The 19,125-nt window shown below is 41.0% G+C and overlaps 1 long non-coding RNA gene across 3 annotated transcripts; it reads right to left on the reverse strand.

Annotated features, from left to right (window-relative positions):
* Positions 1-16,122: 16,122 nt before the first annotated feature.
* Positions 16,123-18,905, reverse strand: LOC311142424. Of its 3 annotated transcripts, XR_014614306.1 has the most exons (4): positions 18,879-18,905; positions 18,666-18,715; positions 17,117-17,212; positions 16,123-16,199 (listed from the first exon to the last, which is right to left on the reverse strand). It is a non-coding gene; the product is annotated as an uncharacterized lncRNA (long non-coding RNA). The 3 variants fall into 3 exon arrangements; XR_014614307.1 differs by lacking the exon at positions 18,879-18,905 and having other exon boundaries at positions 18,666-18,788; XR_014614308.1 differs by lacking the exons at positions 18,666-18,715; positions 18,879-18,905 and adding an exon at positions 17,969-18,044.
* Positions 18,906-19,125: the final 220 nt, after the last annotated feature.

Consider the following 19,125-nt stretch of genomic DNA (forward strand, 5'->3'; position numbering starts at 1 on the left):
GAACTATTCTGTCTGGAAGAAGTGGGTTTTTACAACTGTTTAAAACTGTTATTTTCTGTGGTACAGTCTAGGCTAATGTTAGCACAGTGTATTGCTAGCAGAGGCAAGTGCATAGTCGAGCTAGCTAAGAAAGAGAGTTAACCAGTGGTGTAAAGTACTTAAGTAAAAATACTTTAAAGTACTACTTAAGTAGTTTTTTGGGGGTATCTGTACTTGACTTTACTATTCATATTTTTGACTACTTTTACTTTCACTTCACTACATTCCTAAAGAAAAGAATGTACTTTTTACTCCATACATTTTCCCTGACACCCAAAAGTACTTGTTTCATTTTGAATGCTTAGCAGGACAGAAAATGGTCCAATTCACACCCTTATCAAGAGAAGATCCCTACTGCCTCTGATCTGGTAGACTCACTAAACACAAATGCTTTGTTTGTAAATTGTCTGAGTGTTGGAGTTTGCCTCTGGCTGAACGTACATTTTAAAAACAAGAAAATTGTCTGGTTTTCTTTATGTAAGGAATTTGAAATGATTTATACTTGTACTTTTACTTTTGATACTTTAGTATATTTTAGCAATTACATTTACTTTTGTATATATACTTAAGTATATTTAAAACCAAAATACTTTTAGACTTTTACTCAAGTAATATTTTACTGGGTGACTTTCACTTTTAGTTGAGTCATTTTCTGTTAAGGTATCTTTACTTTTACTCAAGTATGACAATTGGGTACTTTTTCCACCACTGGAGTTAACATCGTCATGGACGGCAGAAAAGGACTCGAGACGGACATCGGATTGGGAAAACAACATGATTAAAAAGGAGGAATATACAGTGATTAAAGGAAAGGACATTTATTCAACTTCAAATTCAATTGATTGGACATGATTTGGAAAGGCACACACCTGTCTACATAAGGTCCCACAGTTGACAGTGCATGTCAGAGCAAAATCCAAGCCATGAGGTCAAAGGAATTGTCCGTAGAGCTCCGAGACAGGATTGTGTCGAGGCACAGATCTGGGGAAGGGTACCAAAAAATGTCTGCAACATTGAAGGTCCCCAAGAACACATGCTTAAATGGAAGATGTTTGGAACCACCAAGACTCTTCCTAGAGCTGGCCGCCTGGCCAAACTGAGCAATCGGGGGAGAAGGGCCTTGGTCAGGGAGGTGACGAAGAACCCGCAAAGAACCCGATGGTCACTCTGACAGAGCTCCAGAGTTACTCTGTGGATATGGGAGAACCTTCCAGAAGGACATCTCTGCAGCACTCCACAAATCAGGCCTTTATGGTAGAGTGGCCAGACGGAAGCCACTCCTCAGTAAAAGGCACCTAAAGGACTCTCAGACCATGAGAAACAAGATTCTCTGGTCTGATGAAACCAAGATTGAACTCTTTGGCCTGAATGCCAAGCGTCACGTCTGGAGGTCACCTGGCACCATCCCTATGGTGAAACATGGTGGTGGCAGGATCATGCTGTGGGGATGTTTTTTAGTGGCAGGGACTGGGAGACTAGTCAGGATCGAGGGAAAGATGAACGGAGCAAAGTACAGAGAGATCCTTGATGAAAACCTGCTCCAGAGCGCTCTGGACCTCAGACTGGGGTGAAGGTTCACCTTCCAACAGGACAATGAGCCTAAGCACACAACCAAGACAACACAGGAGTTCTAAAAACCCATAACTTTGTCATTATGGGATGTTGTGTGTAGATTGATGAGGGAAAAAAACAGTTTAATCAATTTTAGAATAAGGCTTTAACGTAACAAAATGTGGAAAAAGTCAAGGGGTCTGAATACTTTCCGAAAGCACTGTGTAACTATACACTATATATACAGCAGTATGTGGACACCCTTTCAAATTAGTGGATTTTGATATTTCAGCCACACCGGTTGCTGACAGGTGTATAAAATCGAGCACACAGCCATGCAATCTCCATAGACACTAAGCGGTCCCGTTCTGTGAGCTTGTGTGGCCTACAACTTCACGGCTGAGCCGTTGTTGCTCCTAGACGTTTCCACTTCACAATAAAAGCACTTACAGTTGACCGGGGCAGCTCTAGCAGGGCAGAAATGTGACTTGTTGGAAAGGTGGCATTCTATGACGGTGCCATGTTGAAAGTCAATGAGCACTTCAGTAAGGCCATTCTACTGCCAATGTTTGTCTATGGAGATTGCATGGCTGTGTGCTCGATTTCATACACCTGTCAGCAACGGGTTTGGCTGAAATAGCCGAATCCACTAATTTGAAGGGTTGTCCACATACTTTTGTATATATAGTGTATTTCCCTGGTATATTACTCATTTCTCACCCGTCCAGTTATGCTGCTCTGGCGCCATCCTGTGGACTGCTGGGAACACAACTTCAACTCCATTACATTCAATGTATCCCACAAAGTGCCACTTGGCTGGACAAAGCAGTCTGAATGGAAATCAGGTCCATATATGAATACAGGCAGACACACAGCCTTACATGTCATATCACTGAGTCTCAGTTTAAATCACGGTTTAAACATGACAAGTCATTGCAAGTGAAACCATTTCTCAATTAGGTTTTAGGTTTTATTCACACCAAAGAAAAGAAGTGAAAGACAAAACACTGCAGATAAATAAACAGGTAAAAACGGTGTTCAGGTGAGGATGGGAAGCTCAAAAGGGCTGATATGAAAACCACACCACAAATAAAAGTAAAAAAAAAAAAACGTTTGTTCAATCAGTTAAACAAAAGGTATTAATTTTAATTATAAATGTATAAATGTATATATATATATATATATAAGTGGTTTGCGAAAGTATTCACTCCCCTTGGTATTTTTCCTATTTTGTTGCCTTACAACCTGGAATTAAATTATATTTTTTGGGGGTTTGTATCAATTGATTTACACAACATGCCTACCACTTTGAAGATGAAAAATATTTTTTATTGTGAAACAAACAAGAAATAAGACAAAAAAACTGAAAACTGGAGCATGCGTAACTGTTCACCCCCCCAAAGTCAATACTTTGTAGAGCCACCTTTTGCAGCAATTACAGCTGCATGTCTCTTGGGGTATGTCTCTATAAGCTTGGCACATCTAGCCACTGGGATTTTTGCCCATTCTTCAAGGCAAAACTGTTCCAGCTCCTTCAAGTTGGATGGGTTCTGCTGGTGTACAGCAATCTTTAAGTCATACCACAGATTCTCAATTGGATTGAGGTCTGGGCTTTGACTAGGCCATTCCAAGATATTTAAATGTTTCCCCTTAAACCACTCAAGTGTTGCTTTAGCAGTATGCTTAGGGTCATTGACCTGCTGGAAGGTGAACCTCCGTCCCAGTCTCAAATCTCTGGAAGACTGAAACAGGTTTCCCTCAAGAATTTCCCTGTGTTTAGCGCCATCCATCATTCCTTCAATTCTGACCAGTAAGAGCTGATATATCATGTAGATTAAACACAGTGGAGAAACATTGTAGAACCACTCAGAGAGGTATTCATCTACAGGACTGGGACACTGTAAAACCACTCAGAGAGGTATTCATCTACAGGACTGAGACACTGTAAAACCACTCAGAGAGGTATTCATCTACAGGACTGGGACAATGTAGAACCACTCAGAGAGGTATTCATCTACAGGACTGAGACACTGTAAAACCACTCAGAGAGGTATTCATCTACGGGACTGGGACACTGTAGAACCACTCAGAGAGGTATTCATCTACAGGACTGAGACACTGTAAAACCACTCAGAGAGGTATTCATCTACAGGACTGAGACACTGTAAAACCACTCAGAGAGGTATTCATCTACAGGACTGGGACACTGTAAAACCACTCAGAGAGGTATTCATCTACAGGACTGGGACACTGTAAAACCACTCAGAGAGGTATTCATCTACAGGACTGGGACACTGTAGAACCACTCAGAGAGGTATTCATCTACAGGACTGGGACACTGTAAAACCACTCAGAGAGGTATTCATCTACAGGACTGGGACACTGTAGAACCACTCAGAGAGGTATTCATCTACAGGACTGGGACACTGTAGAACCACTCAGAGAGGTATTCATCTACAGGACTGGGACACTGTAGAACCACTCAGAGAGGTATTCACCTACAGGACTGGGACACTGTAGAACCACTCAGAGAGGTATTCATCTACAGGACTGAGACACTGTAAAACCACTCAGAGAGGTATTCATCTACAGGACTGGGACACTGTAGAACCACTCAGAGAGGTATTCATCTACAGGACTGAGACACTGTAAAACCACTCAGAGAGGTATTCATCTACAGGACTGGGACACTGGAGAACCACTCAGAGAGGTATTCATCTACAGGACGGAGACACTGTAGAACCACTCAGAGAGGTATTCATCTACAGGACTGAGACACTGTAGAACCACTCAGGGAGGTATTCATCTACAGGACGGAGACACTGTAAAACCACTCAGAGAGGTATTCATCTACAGGACTGGGACACTGTAGAACCACTCAGAGAGGTATTCATCTACAGGACTGGGACACTGTAAAACCACTCAGAGAGGTATTCATCTACAGGACTGGGACACTGTAAAACCACTCAGAGAGGTATTCATCTACAGGACGGAGACACTGTAAAACCACTCAGAGAGGTATTCATCTACAGGACGGAGACACTGTAAAACCACTCAGAGAGGTATTCATCTACAGGACTGAGACACTGTAAAACCACTCAGAGAGGTATTCATCTACAGGACTGAGACACTGTAGAACCACTCAGAGAGGTATTCATCTACAGGACTGAGACACTGTAAAACCACTCAGAGAGGTATTCATCTACAGGACGGAGACACTGTAAAACCACTCAGAGAGGTATTCATCTACAGGACTGGGACACTGTAGAACCACTCAGAGAGGTATTCATCTACAGGACTGAGACACTGTAGAACCACTCAGAGAGGTATTCATCTACAGGACTGAGACACTGTAGAACCACTCAGAGAGGTATTCATCTACAGGACTGGGACACTGTAGCAACACTCAGAGAGAGGTATTCATCTACAGGACTGGGACACTGTAGAACCACTCAGAGAGGTATTCATCTACAGGACTGAGACACTGTAAAACCACTCAGAGAGGTATTCATCTACAGGACGGAGACACTAAAACCACTCAGAGAGGTATTCATCTACAGGACTGGGACACTGTAGAACCACTCAGAGAGGTATTCATCTACAGGACTGGGACACTGTGGACTTTACCCCAGTCCTCAGCAGTCCAATCCCTGTACCTTTTGCAGAATATCAGTCTGTCCCTGATGTTTTTCCTGGAGAGAAGTGGCTTCCTCGCTGCCCTTCTTGACACCAAGCCATCCTCCAAAAGTATTTGCCTCACTGTGCGTGCAGATGCACTCACAACTGCCTGCTGCCATTCCTGAGCAAGCTCTGCACTGGTGGTGCCCCGATCCCACAGCTGAATCAACTTTAGGAGACGGTCCTGGTGCTTGCTGGACTTTCTTGGGCGCCCTGAAGCCTTCTTCACAACAATTGAACCTCTCTCCTTGAAGTTCTTGATGACCCGATAAATGGTTGATTTAGGTGCAATCTTACTAGCAGCAATATCCTTGCCTGTGAAGCTCTTTTTGTGCAAAGCAATGATGACGGCACGTGTTCCCTTGCAGGTAACCATGGTTAACAGAGGAAGAATAATGATTTCAAGCACCCCCCTCCTTTTAAAGCTTCCAGTCTGTTATTCGAACTCAATCAGCATGACAGAGTGATCTCCAGCCTTGTCTTCGTCAACACTCTCACCTGTGTTAACGAGAGAATCACTGACATGATGTCAGCTGGTCCTTTTGTGGCAGGGCTGAAATGCAGTGGAAATGTTTTTTGGGGGATTAAGTTCATTTTCATGGCAAAGAGGGACTTTGCAATTAATTGCAATTCATCTGATCACTCTTCATTCTGGAGTATATGGTTAAGGCCACAGGTCTGAAAATGAACGAATTCAACGACCATGTCTCTGTCACTAACAAGTACAGTCAGTGGTAACGTTACAATTCACTATAAAAGGCAAGACACACTGGGAAATGATTTAGGAGGCGTGGCTTAGTGGGGGCAAGGCTTTCACATTACCTGGAGTGGGAGATGTACCATGCTACAGACAAGCCCCCTTTATGAGAGTCACAAGTACGCATATGGCACTGAAGGAGGCAGTGTCATGGTGCGTTTGTTACCAAGTGGGAAGTGGGAATTTACTACATAACACTGGGAAAAATCCACTTGAACGGCCCTCCAACTGGTAATTACTAGTGGGAAACTGGTCTATCATCCTGAGCGCCCACTTCTCCCACACGGTGACCTCTGACCTCACCTACTAAGGAAATGGTTTCTATAACAGCATTTTTGGCAGTTAAATGCAACAACAAAACATTATTTATAAAAATCTATCTGTTTTTGAACTCTATCATTTGGTTACAAGCATGATAACTGTACTTTTAGTTCATGGTTGACGAAGTTGTTGGCCATTAGCCAACCACCGTTTATCAATGAGTTCAAATTAAATGAATGCATCCAACTGCTTTTTACGACTTCAGAACTGGTAAATTCCCAACTTCCACATGGTTACAAACGCAGCATCAGAGTGGAAACTTGAGAGACCAAACATAACAATCCTGTCACAACAGAAAATGCCATTGTGAATGCTGAACAATAGGAATGTTCTTTTAAAGAGTCCTTGGCAGTTTGCACAGTGCAAGAAATCTTTCGGATTTCCATTTGGGAAACTGCTTTGTTTACAAGGAACTATAACACCTTTGCCTTCTCTTATGATTTGCCTGTTGTGTGCTCTGTCCCCACGTTGTCTCAGTATGGTCAGTGGGAGCTTCCAGTCTTTGGAGTTCTTTGGGAAAGAAAGGGCCTTTTGCCACTTCAGCTTCACCTTTATGAATCATTTCCAGATGCCGGGCAATTTTTGATTGTGGTTTCTCACAAAAGAGACAGTAATGTTTTGATCAATCTTTAGTCTTTGTAACGTGCATGACTTCAAGTGAACTTGTGGATTCTTGCACAGAGGTGTCAGACTCAGTATTTCTATGTCCCTTATAGGCCTTTGTTCTTCCATACAGTAAAGCTCTAAACTGCTCTCGTTGCCACGTTCTGTTCCTGGCACATATTCATCTTCTGTTGTTTCTATGTTGCTGATTGAGTCTTCAGAATCATATCCAAGCATTTGTTTGTTGAGCTGAAATCATAAAAACAATCAGAATTCATACAGTTGTTTTACTGAATACATTGTCTGGTCACTGAAAACATGAACTGTTTTACTCCAACATATCAACTCTTATTTACTAAACCAATAACTAACTGTTCAATCATGTCCTGATTTTTCTGAAAAGGGTTATTTCATATAATCAAGAAATAAAAACTGTAATCATTCCATTACCTATTTTGTAGGCTAATGCACATAATAGTACACGCACCAAATCCTATGGGGACAGCCAAAGAACCCTTTTAGGTTCTAGATAGCACTTTTCTTTCCTAAGAGTGTAGAAAGATGATATCCACAGTATTTTGGCCTGAGCTCATGGTCTTCCTCTACCTCTTCTGTGACAGCCAGGGGGAGCAGGAAGCTGACTAGTGGTGGTTATTCAGCATGAAACGTCCATTGGGGTGGGGGCACGGTAAGACGTCTGTAGCATCCACAGTGTTTAGAAAACAACACAATACATTATCTAGCATTCATTTCAATTCGGCACAAAATAATCAGAAACAACCTAAACAAAATGCAAATGCATCCATCGAGTTTGAAGAGTCACAAGCTTGATGTATCCATTGCGTGCTCAGAATATGGGACACATACTAAACTTTGGAATTGAAACAAGCCCCAAAATGAAAGTATCCCAAAAACATTTCCCTAACACAAGTACCTGTGCAAGAATGAAATAATCACAGCCATTTTGTGTTGAGATATAAGGAGTTGGGGTCAATTCCATTTAAATTCCATTCAATTAAAAAAGTTAACCAAATTCCAATTCCACATTTTCCTAATTGAAAACTATTGAAGAGAATTGGAATTTCAGTGTACTTGTTGAATTGACTGGAATTGAAATGGAATTGACCCCAACCCTGTGTGATATACTGTACATTGATATTTACAAATACACTCTCTGTTCTTTCCAGTTGCGGAACCACTTCTCTGGTTGAAACAGATGTATTGTCAATCTTTGGGCTCGACTGAAAAATAAATCAAATAAGAACCATTTCAAGTAATGAAATGACAATCCTCATGTCAGTGACTTGGATCTTATGAGAGGTTGAATTGACTGGCTTCCAAAATAAAAACAGAAGGAAGCAAAGCTCTAGCAAACACATTTCTAAACATCTAGGTCAGGGCTATTCAACTGGCAGCCCACAGGCAAGATCCATAACATTTATCAATTTAGAATGGCCCTTTGATAAATGCTGAACATTAATTAAAAAGAATCTGCAAAACAATCCCAGTAAAAAATGGAATGTTTAGGGCCAAAATGAGCCATCGTTCAATATTCTCCAATGGGAGAATCTGTTTTCCTATAGTCTTGCCCATTAAGTGCTGTCAATCAATATAAGTAACATACCAGTTACAGCCAATCAGAGCTGCTAACAGGGGTACAGGGACTGTCTGCCCGCCTACTGGCTCTTTCGCCACTGATAAGACTACACTGCCAGAGCGTGCTTTGGCTAAACTCAGCATTGACTTAAAAAACAATGGACTCAGTTATGGCTATCATAAACTTTATCCGATCAACATTTATCCTTCAACATTGATGTTTCGTGGTCTGCTGAGCATCATGATATACTTTTACATAATGAGGTTCGGTAGCTAAGTAAGGGTAGGCCTAATTCTCTCAAGAGAGTATGTGAGTTTAGGGAGGAGATCATTGCTTTGCTGTAATGAATATGTAGTGAATTATCATTAAGTGATAACAGTCTGGGGGAACAAGGTATGAGGATACCTCTTTCCAAAACATGTCCCCTGGTCACTCCCAGTACATATAATTAAAGGAGCCCAAGGCACCTGGATTACATAGATCACACAGAGGAGCGGTTGTGATTTCTATTAAATTATGTTTTCTAGGTGGAAGGATTACCCTGTGTATGAGATTAAAATGTATCAGCTGGTGATTAGGATTGTTAGATGGATCCACTAAGTTCCTGATGAACTCAACTGGTGAGCCTCTTTAGCAGCTAGTTCCATGGACACACTGATTTCAATGTCCTTTGCCGAGGTCAGATGACTTTCAGTCAACAGTCTCTTTTGTGTAGCTTCACTCCGTAGCCCACAGAGCTCACACCCAGTGGCTCTCCAGGACCAGGTTCAGAGAACACCTGACTCACTGATAATAGTCTAACACCTGGAAGGACAAGGAATTTACTAAAATTATATTTAGTGGGTTTTAATGAAGGGTTTTAATTGAAGATATTGTAAGAGTGCGTCAATTCAAGTCTGGTATTGGAATGAAAGACATCATTGAAGTTATTGCAAATCAAGCTAAGTTTATTAAATGCAAATGTATAAATGATAAGTATGAGGGTTCGTATACGGGCTCACTGATGCACCACGCAGGGAGATCAGAGAACTAGTGGCTGTCTCACATGTTCTTCCTTAAACACCCTTGACAGAGATAGTTCCTGTTTCTGAACAGGCCTGTCAGAGCAGAGGCTGGGCGTGGTTTAGACTTGCCGCCTGTTCATTGGCGCGCGGGTTGGTCCCAACCCCTAGGCGCTGAGTTGCCAGGCGTAGTTCTGTCTCTGGCAGATGTCCTCAAATTGATGTCCTTAATCAGCCCTGTTTCATAGCAACTTTACTCCTTGTTCTGTTCTTTTTAGTAAAACCACAGAGATACGGCCTATCGTGACTTAACAGCTGATAACTCCACTGACAGTTAGTCACACTCACCCTTCCTTGAGTAGAATATTTATAGCCTGGGTATCTGATATTGAGACACCAACAGTTTCTGTCCAAAGGTAAAATTCTTGTATTTCAACAAACAAGTTATCTGATATTGAGACACCAATTTCCATCCAAAGGTTACATTCTTGTATTTCAACAAACAAGTTATCTAATATTGAGAAACCAATTTCTATCCAAAGGTTAAACTCTTGTTTTTCAACAAACAAATTAAATCCCAACAATATTGTTTAAAGATATTGTCCATCATGTTGTGTGCAGAAGAGGCTTTGGCCTTCTGGGCTTGTTCAATGACAAGGCCATTATGGAAAGAGTTGATCAGCTGTATAGACACAACAACACAGTAATTCAGTATATCTGGTCCTCCATTATGGAAAGAGTTGATCAGCTGTATAGACACAACAACACAGTAATTCAGTATATCTGGTCCTCCATTATGGAAAGAGTTGTTCAGCTGTAGAGACACATCAACACAGTAATTCAGTATATCTGGTCCTCCATTATGGAAAGAGTTGTTCAGCTGTAGAGACACATCAACACAGTAATTCAGTATATCTGGTCCTCCATTATGGAAAGAGTTGTTCAGCTGTAGAGACACATCAACACAGTAATTCAGTATATCTGGTCCCCCATTATGGAAAGAGTTGTTCAGCTGTATAGACACATCAACACAGTAATTCAGTATATCTGGTCCTCCATTATGGAAAGAGTTGTTCAGCTGTATAGACACATCAACACAGTAATTCAGTATATCTGGTCCTCCATTATGGAAAGAGTTGTTCAGCTGTAGAGACACAACAACACAGTAATTCAGTATATCTGGTCCTCCATTATGGAAAGAGTTGTTCAGCTGTATAGACACAACAACACAGTAATTCAGTATATCTGGTCCTCCATTATGGAAAGAGTTGTTCAGCTGTAGAGACACATCAACACAGTAATTCAGTATATCTGGTCCTCCATTATGGAAAGAGTTGTTCAGCTGTAGAGACACATCAACACAGTAATTCAGTATATCTGGTCCTCGCTGCCATAGTTATAGTAGGGATTTAGCATTTTACACAAAAGGGGAAAAACACAATGCCCATTTCAATGAGGATAAAAGTATCCTGTTTCAGATCGGTTCAGGAAGTGAACTCAAAACCCTCTGAACAATAAAAGTAATATTACCTTTGATCAAATGGCGTCGTTCTGCTGATAAAATGTGGAGATTGTCGATGGACCAGTCACTCTTCATAGGGACAGCTGGGTACTGGAGACTCTACTTTCTGGGTCTGGTTGGAGTCTCTGACAGCTGGGTACTGTAGACTCTACTCTCTGGGTCTGGTTGGAGTCTCTGACAGCTGGGTACTGGAGACTCTACTCTCTGGGTCTGGTTGGAGTCTCTGACACCTGGGTACTGTAGACTCTACTCTCTGGGTCTGGTTGGAGTCTCTGACAGCTGGGTACTGGAGACTCTACTCTCTGGGTCTGGTTGGAGTCTCTGACAGCTGGGTACTGGAGACTCTACTCTCTGGGTCTGGTTGGAGTCTCTGACAGCTGGGTACTGGAGACTCTACTCTCTGGGTCAGTTTGGAGTCTCTGACAGCTGGGTACTGGAGACTCTACTCTCTGGGTCTGGTTGGAGTCTCTGACAGCTGGGTACTGGAGACTCTACTCTCTGGGTCTGGTTGGAGTCTCTGACAGCTGGGTACTGGAGACTCTACTCTCTGGGTCTGGTTGGAGTCTCTGATAGCTGGGTACTGTAGACTCTACTCTCTGGGTCTGGTTGGAGTCTCTGACAGCTGGGTACTGGAGACTCTACTCTCTGGGTCAGTTTGGAGTCTCTGACAGCTGGGTACTGGAGACTCTACTCTCTGGGTCTGGTTGGAGTCTCTGACAGCTGGGTACTGGAGACTCTACTCTCTGGGTCTGGTTGGAGTCTCTGACAGCTGGGTACTGGAGACTCTACTCTCTGGGTCTGGTTGGAGTCTCTGATAGCTGGGTACTGTAGACTCTACTCTCTGGGTCTGGTTGGAGTCTCTGACAGCTGGGTACTGTAGACTCTACTCTCTGGGTCTGGTTGGAGTCTCTGACAGCTGGGTACTGGAGACTCTACTCTCTGGGTCTGGTTGGAGTCTCTGACAGCTGGGTACTGGAGACTCTAGTCTCTGGGTCTGGTTGGAGTCTCTGACAGCTGGGTACTGGAGACTCTACTCTCTGGGTCTGGTTGGAGTCTCTGACAGCTGGGTACTGTAGACTCTACTCTCTGGGTCTGGTTGGAGTCTCTGACAGCTGGGTACTGGAGACTCTACTCTCTGGGTCTGGTTGGAGTCTCTGACAGCTGGGTACTGGAGACTCTACTCTCTGGGTCTGGTTGGAGTCTCTGACAGCTGGGTACTGGAGACTCTACTCTCTGGGTCTGGTTGGAGTCTCTGACAGCTGGGTACTGGAGGCTCTACTCTCTGGGTCTGGTTGGAGTCTCTGACAGCTGGGTACTGGAGACTCTACTCTCTGGGTCTGGTTGGAGTCTCTGACAGCTGGGTACTGGAGACTCTACTCTCTGGGTCTGGTTGGAGTCTCTGACAGCTGGGTACTGGAGACTCTAGTCTCTGGGTCTGGTTGGAGTCTCTGACAGCTGGGTACTGGAGACTCTACTCTCTGGGTCTGGTTGGAGTCTCTGACAGCTGGGTACTGGAGACTCTACTCTCTGGGTCTGGTTGGAGTCTCTGACACCTGGGTACTGAAGACTCTACTCTCTGGGTCTGGTTGGAGTCTCTGACAGCTGGGTACTGGAGACTCTACTCTCTGGGTCTGGTTGGAGTCTCTGACAGCTGGGTAATGGAGACTCTAGTCTCTGGGTCTGGTTGGAGTCTCTGACAGCTGGGTACTGGAGACTCTACTCTCTGGGTCTGGTTGGAGTCTCTGACAGCTGGGTACTGGAGACTCTACTCTCTGGGTCTGGTTGGAGTCTCTGACAGCTGGGTACTGGAGACTCTACTCTCTGGGTCTGGTTGGAGTCTCTGACAGCTGGGTACTGGAGACTCTACTCTCTGGGTCTGGTTGAAGTCTCTGACAGCTGGGTACTGGAGACTCTACTCTCTGGGTCTGGTTGGAGTCTAACAATTTACAAATACAATATTTCCACAACGTATTTTTGTTTGTTCACCCACACCGCGTCTAACAAAGACACAGCGGTTTGAACCAAAAATCTCTAATTTGGACTCCAGACCAAAGGACACATTTCCACCAGTCCAATGTACATTTCTCGTGTTTTTTGGCACAAGCAGGTCTCTTCTTCTTATTGGTGTCCTTTAGTAGTGATTTCTTTGCTGAAATTTGACCATGAGGGCCTGATTCGCACAGTCCCCTCTTAACAGTTGATGTTGAGATGTGTCTGTTACTTGAACTCTGTGAAGCATTTATTTGGTCTGTAACTTCTGAGGCTGGTAACTCTAATGAACTTATCCTCTGCAGCAGAGGTAACTCTGGGTCTTCCATTCCTGTGGCGGTCCTCATGAGAGCCATTTTCATTATAGCGCTTGATGGTTTTTGCGACTGCACTTGAAGAAACTTTCAAAGTTCTTGAAATGTTCCGTATTGACTGACCTTCATGTCTTAAAGTAATGATGGACTGTCGTTTCTCTTTGCTTATTTGAGCTGTTCTTGCCATAATGTGGACTTGGTCTTTTACCAAATAGGGATATCTTCTGTATACCCCCCCTACCTTGTCACAACACAACTGATTGGCTCAAACACATTAAGAAGGAAATAAATTAACTTTTAAGAAGGCACACCTGTTATTTGAAATGCATTCCAGGTGACTTCCTCATGAAGCTGGTTGAGAGAATGCCAAGAATGTGCAAAGCAGTCATCAAGGCAAAGGGTGGCTATTTGAAGAATCTCAAATTTAAAATATATTTTGATTTGTTTAATACTTTTTTGGTAACTACATGATTCTATATGTGTTATTTCATTGTTTTGATGTCTTCACTATTATTCTACAATGTAAAAAATTGTAAAAATAAAGAAAAACCTTGAATGAGTAGGTGTGTTCAAACTTTTGACTGGCAGTACTAGTCAAATGTTGGCATTCTCTCAACCAGCTTCATGAGGTAGTCACCTGGAATGCACTTCAATTAACAGGCTCTGGTTGGATGACGTCCTCCGGACGTTGTCATAATTACTGTGTAAGTCTATGGAAGGGGGTAAGAACCATTAGCCTCCTAGGTTTTGTATTGAAGTCAATGTACCCAGAGGAGGACGGAAGCTAGCTGTCCTCCGGCTACACCCTGGTGCTACCCTACAGAGTGCTATTGAGGCTACTGTAGACCTTCATTGTGATTTAATCAATTATTTGGTGACATTTATATATTTAGTATAGTTTGATCTAAAAAGGCTAACTTTTAAAATGTTTTACCATTTTTATGAAGTTCACTGAGGAGGATGGTCCTCCCCTTCCTCCTCTGAGGAGCCACTGATTTAAATGTCATATTCTTATAAAAAATAAAACATTTAGAACTGCTCTTCTGTCATCTGTTTTATTGACCTTCATTAGTCAAATCTGTCACATGTAAATTCCATTCAGTGTAATTGTGTTTATACAGAAGCAGGATTGTTTGGTCAACAATTTGACAAATAAACATTTTACAGACAGGAATATTTACAAACACAAATGAAAAAGCAATAACAACAAGATCAATGAATTCTAAATGAGAACCTTTAACAACAGTGGTGATTCATTCTACACTGTAAACCCTAATAAGTTCACATAACTCAAAAATTATTTTGTAACAGATTACACAAAAATATTTTAGTGATGTTTTTAAATGTTTTAAGTTTACATAAAATAAAAATTACATTTACAGTTGCCTTAAATTATCTCAATGTTATCTTATAAATATTGATATTCCTCAACTTATAATTAGGGAGTAATTCACTCAAAATTTTCAATATTTTTCAACTCATATAATGTGGGAAATACACTCAAAATTTTCAATATTTTTCAACTCATATAATGTGGGAAATACACTCAAAACTTTCAATATTCTTCAACTCATAAATGTGGGAAATACACTCAAAATATTAAATATTCTTCAACTCATATAATGTGTGAAATACACTCAACATTTTCAATATTCTTCAACTCATAATGTGGGACATGCAATCAAAATTAATTCTAAACTGAAATACTGATGTCGGTCCATTACACAATTATAATCAGCGAATAATGTTAGAAAACATGAAAGTGACACCACAGTGACAATTTAACTTTTTTTTTATTCAACACAATGTGCTTTTAAAAAGGCAAGAATCAAAAGGAGCTCAGTCAAAACAAAGTGCTTGTCATAAATTAAAACAAAAAAGGAAAAGGAAATGACTCCATAAAAACAAAATGTGTTTTAAAGTACATTAAGTGTTAATAGTTCCATATTCTGATAGTGGTCATTGCTACAGAGGGTAGATTCAGTATTTTGGGTCTCCATATCACATTATTCAGTAAACATTATGATAAACTCACAAAGGCTTCATGATAAAATTCAATAAGATTCTAATTATAATCCATCCTCAACAGCAATGACAACTATTAGAATGTGGAGCCATTTAAAACGTTTTGGCACTTACTGTACCTTGAAGGCTGCAACTCACTTTTTTTAAATAAAACATTCAAATAAAAGTACTGGTTTCTACTGTGCCGTACTTCAACTGGCAACATCAAGGTAAGCATTAGGTCACACAACATTAAACATGTATAGTGCATGAATTCAACAGTCGTTTCCCACAAGTACAGTACAAAAACTTGGGCTTGGCAATACGTCAATGTTGTGATATTTATCTATTAACAATCAATGTATTAAATCTGAGGTAGAAGAGGCAAACAGTGTAACATATTAAACATGAGGTAGAAGAGGCAAATTATTACATTTGTAAAGAGGGGAAAAAAACTAAAAACATCCTCAATACTCAGCTCAACAAATAGTCCATTCTGAGTGATTCACTCATTGAACAAATCATTCTTCAGTGTCAGTAGACGGCCTTTCAGTGGTTTGTTGTCCTCAAGACACATCACAACTTTTTGGATAAATGTGAATGCAAGCTCGAGATTCTTTGGGTACTGTAGGTCTAGTGCATAGACATACCTAAAGAGCAGGAGAAATGAGTCAGCCAGGTTTGTGGGACCACTCACAAGTATTTCATCTTCCACGACAATACAGATGCTCTCAGGGCTGAAGAGGGCCGTATCAGTAGTATCATCAGTGACAACTGTCAGGAGAGCCACCGGAGTGTCAGTGAGGTCTGGACCATCTGCTGACTATAAAACACAAATAATACAAAAATGAGTTCAGCCCCTCAAGGATACAAATCATGCTAATGATGTCTAGACATTACGGTCACTTTGCACTTAGACTGCAACTAAGCTACATGTTTAAACTATTTTCTTTACACATGCTTATTATTTTATGTTAGTTTCACACCTACCTGTAAGCATACTTTTTGTTTAGTGGAATTCTTTATACTTACCTTTTCATTTATGTAATTTCTACATGTCAGTTTGCAGAATAACAACTCAAGGAAACTTCATAAACAGGTCCTGGGGGCTATTCCAGAAAGGAGGTTCAACAAACTGAGCCTAACCCTGAACTCAGAGTTGACTTACCCTGTGAAGTGAAACTGAGTTTTCAGTTACAGAACAGCTGATCTGAGTTAGGTAAGTTGACTCAGAGTACGTTAACTCGGAGTTGAGCTTGTGCCTGACGACTAGTAAAAAGCCATCATCAATGGAGCTCCGATACGGTTATTCACCATGGCAACGGGAGAAAACGGGAAGCAGACATTTTCTGGCTGTGGCTGTTATATAAATCACTGACAGAGTTTCAGATGCAGTCGTCTTTTCATTTTGAATTTAACATCACTTTATTTTATATTAGCCTTTAAGGAAGTGGTTGAATGTTGTTCAATGTTTTATTTTAGGCTATTTTGTTTTATTTAAAATCGGCTGAAAATGAAATATAAAAACATTTTATCTCATACTCAATGCGGCGACAAACTAGAAACACGGACTTTGAAATTACGTTGTTGAAAAAAATACAATTGGCTATACTGATGGTTTTCACATAACCTGCTTTCTGGAATGCCCCTCTGGTTCTCCTAGAGTTCTTTGAGTGATGTCATGTTTAAGCTGACTGAATAGCTAAGCAAAGGGATTGATAGTGAGGCCAGTACACTTACATTACAGGTCCTGAAAAACTTGGAGGCATCTTCACGCAGGTACACAGGAAGTGCACGAAGGACGAGGGCCCGTCTCATTTTTACATCACGTTGTTCCTACATGGACAAAAAATATCCATTACAATAATAATTACACAAATATCAAAAACATTCATTGTACACTAATTATAGTAAAAATGAAAATGTTAAAAGATAAGCAAGTTAGTTATTAACAAGCAAAGCATCAAAGTTGTGTGCTTATAGATCTGCTATTTCTGTTGTTGTTCTTTGTATTTAACAAAGTATTAATAAAGGGTTCAAGTGATCCAACTGTTGACCCCACAGTTGAGATAAAAACATTTAGAGAAATAGCAAAAGAATGACTGTGGAAACACATAAAATAAAACCAATTATTAGTGTAACCCTCTCACCAGGCTCGAATTTGACTCTCACGATATTACCTTATTTAGAATATCTGAACAGCATGGGATATTAGGTGAGAAGGACATCTCCAATAAGAATCCCTATTGTAAACTTGCTAGGGTGAATGACAAATAGGGTATTAACTTCAGATAGAATGATTATAGACTTGGTTATTGTTATAAGGATATGCTTTCCCATGCATTAAATGAAACTGAAACAGTAAATGACTCCACCAATACAACAGACATAAGGTTCAAGATCTATATTAATCAAATGTTCAATGTATCACATCAAAAGACATACAAATTATAAACCCCAATGATTTTTCCACAACCCCATGTCCAAATTATTTGCAAGCTTGCTTAAACCCTGGGCGCGCGTTGGAGCTCATAAAAAAAATGACGACATACATAAAGTCCCGAAGTCCACACCACATTTGTAGTTACTCACTACTTGTAGATAATGCCTCAGCAAAATATAGTAGTTCCGTGCAGGTGTCCTCACAAGATCCACAGCGAACACAGCTATCAATGCAGCCAGTACTCGGTGGCAGCAACAGACATCCGTTGGAAACCCGAACTGATCGTCACAAGCAATTCTCTCCAAGTCTTGCACGATGCTAGGCTAACCTCTAGGATGTCGAATGTCTCCACAATGCGACGGCAGCTTCAGTCTCCACTTGGTCTTTCTTAACTAAATAATAAACACTCTCTTATAGAAATAAAATCAGGATTTCCCTTAAAAAAAACTCTGTAGGTATGGTTTTGTTCTCTCTTTATCGTTTCCTTTGGTCGTTTTTCCTTCACCAACCCCACTAACGTCTCTCCTCTCCCTTCTTTCAACTTTTCCCTCCCTTTTCTTTCCCGGCAACCAGTCCACTCTCCCATTGGCCACAACTTAACAAGTTAGCTCATTGGTCAAAACTTTAACGAGATACGTGGGAAATTTAAACTTAAAAGTAAACCAACCTATTCACTTGTAAAAAAAATTAAAACATTGCTTCAAAAGAAATGCATTAATGACATTACAAATCAGGAGCTATTCGATCACCTTTTAAATCTAATACCAATGAATTATAACAAATACACTCTATACTTGGTTTTAGCAATGTATTACATTAGTAACACTATTTCATAATACATCCTACCTGAACTGTTAAAAGGATTTCGAGATGATCTCACAACCACACACTTGAGCCTAGGAAGAAATACAAACACAGGCCTGGTTAGCATCATGATAACACACTCACATTATGTTGTTTAGCATTGTTCGTTTCATGCTAGCACACACGTACACACAGCTCGATAACGTAAAATATTTACTGTGTAAGGCAGACACTTATTGAAATAAGTATACTCACAGTACGCACTTGCATTACCGGCGAACAGCGAAAACTCATGGACCTCAGAGGTGATGATAAGATGGCGCTTAAGAAAACGAAGGCAATAAGACTAATGATAAAAACGGAGGTGGTGGTGGTTTCAAGCGGGCAGCATAAAAGTGCACATTGCAAACAAATTAAAACAAATTAAACTGTGTTCCACATCCACACGGGCGGCCCAAACATCCCCGCATCAAGGCAAATTCAAGATGGCTGACTCAGCTTT

The sequence above is a fragment of the Coregonus lavaretus genome (assembly GCF_964263955.1).
Source record: "Coregonus lavaretus genome assembly, chromosome: 2".
Classification (NCBI taxonomy): domain Eukaryota; kingdom Metazoa; phylum Chordata; class Actinopteri; order Salmoniformes; family Salmonidae; genus Coregonus; species Coregonus lavaretus.